The sequence below is a fragment of the Plectropomus leopardus genome, chromosome 12 (assembly GCF_008729295.1).
Source record: "Plectropomus leopardus isolate mb chromosome 12, YSFRI_Pleo_2.0, whole genome shotgun sequence".
Classification (NCBI taxonomy): domain Eukaryota; kingdom Metazoa; phylum Chordata; class Actinopteri; order Perciformes; family Serranidae; genus Plectropomus; species Plectropomus leopardus.
Genome location: NC_056474.1, coordinates 11,391,513 through 11,394,149, shown reverse-complemented (window position 1 = coordinate 11,394,149; position 2,637 = coordinate 11,391,513).

Sequence of the window (2,637 nt, the reverse complement as noted above, 5' to 3'; positions counted from 1 at the left end):
TGTATGTGTCTGTGTGTAGGTGTGTGTGTGTGTGTGTGTGTGTGTGTGTGTGGTTGTGTGTGTATGTTTCTGTGTGTAGGTGTGTGTGTGTGTGTGTGTGTGTGTGTGTGTGTGGTTGTGTGATGCAAATGACACAGACAGCCTGATATTTATTTTAGGTGAGACAGACTTGATACGAGTTGTTTGCATTCGATTGCAGCTAAAGTTGAGGGAATGTCATACTTTCAGTTTCTGCCAGCTGTGAAGTGAGAGGAAAGGTGGTGCCCTTTTCTGATTGTTAAAGTGTCATCTACCAAAATAATCTTGGCTGTTTTAAAAAGAAAAAAAGAAAGCTATGGCTGAAAAGAGAAGGTGTGTTGCGTTTACAGGGTTGTCAAGTGCTTTTATTTTTTTATAACATCGTATTAAGTGTATTATTTTTAACAAGATGCATTGAGTAATTGATGTACATTTTAGCATTTGATTTAATTTTACTCAATTCCCTCTGAGTTGTGACAGCAATGGAATGATCATTTTTCCGTACATAATACTGTAAAAACTTGCATTAGCTGAATAAACATAACAGAAATTAAACAATTATGTTTTTCTTTTGATAATTGGCCCACAAAAAGTTATGCAGTAACTCATGGACAAATATAGTTTAGTGCACAGTTTAAAGAAGTAATCCATTGTTTTAACAGATAAAATTCAATTCACTCATCAAAAGGTGTACTGCTCTGTACTCCAGTGTACTTAACTGTTAAAGTGAGGAAAGATAAAACCACAGCAGCTCTACAGGACTGTCTTGAGCGCACAGATTGGCAAATGTTTAAAAACGCTGCAACTCAAGATAACAAGATCAGTCTTGAAGAATATGCATCTTCTGTGACATCATATAGCAGCAAATGTGTTGATGACTTGGTGATCACAAAGACAGCTATGTCATTCCCCAACTAGAAAACAGAAAAAGCTGTTTCAGTCAGGTGACAAAGAGGCATACGTCATTACCCGAGCACGACTTAGAGCTGGCATCAAGGAGGCTAAGAGGAGACATCAGCAGAGACTGGAGAGAGGCTTCAACAATAACAGCACTAAAGATTTGTGTCAGGTGATTCAAAATGCGACCACAGCTGATGTTGAAAAACTGCTGAAAGTAAATACAAGCAAGTCCGCCGGCCCTGACAACATTCCAGGACGTTTACGAAAAAACGTGTTCTGATCAGCTTGTTAATGTTATAACTGGCATTTTTAACATCTCACTCTCACAAGAGACCCTCCTGCCTCAAGACAGCCATCAATGTTTCTGTACTGAAAGAGTCTGCTGTGTCTCTGTGGCTCTTACCCTCATCCTAACGAAGTGCTTCAAGAAACTGGTTCTCCAGCACATCAAAGACAACATCCCTACCAGCCTGGACCCTCACCAGTAGGCTTTCAGAACAACAGATCCACAGAGGATGCCATATCTACTGCTCTCCACTCAGTCTTTACGCACCTGGAGAATAAAAACAGTTACATTAGGATGCTGATGTTGACTTCAGTCCAGCATTCAACACAGTCTCTCCCAGGAAGCTGATTGAAAAACTTAACACTCTGGGCCTCAGTACAACACTCTGCAACTGGATACTGGACTTGTAGACCCCAGAGAGTTCAGATTGGCAGTCACGCCTTCTCTACATTAGCGCTCAACACCAGAGCCCCCCAGGGCTGTGTGCTCAGACCCTCCTGTTCACACTGTACTCCCAGACATCAGGAAATCTCTGAACTGAAGAATGTGGACGACAACACCATTATCGGCTGTATTACAAGCAACGTTGAGAGTTCATACTGAGAGAAAAGTCTTGCAGTCTTGCAAAGTGGTGCACGGAGAACAACCTTCTGCTCAACGTCAGCAAAACCAAGTAGCTTATGATTGATTTTAGAAAGAGGGAGGCAAAGACACCCCTGTCTTCATCAGGAGCCAAATTGGCGCAGGTGAAGAGTTATAGGTTCCTTGAAATTACCGTCACTGAGAACCTATCTTGGTATTCACACATTACCAACCAGGTTAAAGCAAAGAAAAGGCTCTACTTAGGGAACTTAGAATGGCTAAATTCCAGAGCAAGATCCTGGTTAACGTGTACAGAGGAGCAATAGCATCCTGACTGGTCATTTTTTCAACATGCTATATTTTCACTTTTGGGCCTTTTTTCAGACCTTTTTTCAACATGCTATGCTATTGCGCGTCTTTTTGAACTATAATAAGCGGTTTTCAGCCATTTTTGAGACGGGTCAAAATTTGAGATTTTTGACACACTATACTATGCGTTTTTTGATCATTTTTCAACACGCTATATTTTCACTTTTTGGCGTTCTTTTGGACCTTTTTTCAACATATGCTATTGCGCGTCTCTGTTGAACTATAATAAGCGGTTTTCAGCATTTTTGAGACGGGTCAAAATTTGAGATTTTTGCCATACTATACTATGCGATTTTTGCTCAATTTTTCAACACGCTATATTTTGACTTTTTGGCTTTCTTTTGCATCTTTTTTCAACATGCTATGCTATTGCGCGTCCCTATGAACTATAATAAGTGGTTTTCAGCCATTTTTGAGACGGGTCAAAATTTGAGATTTTTGCCATACTATACTATGCATTTTTTGCTCAATGCGATTTTTGC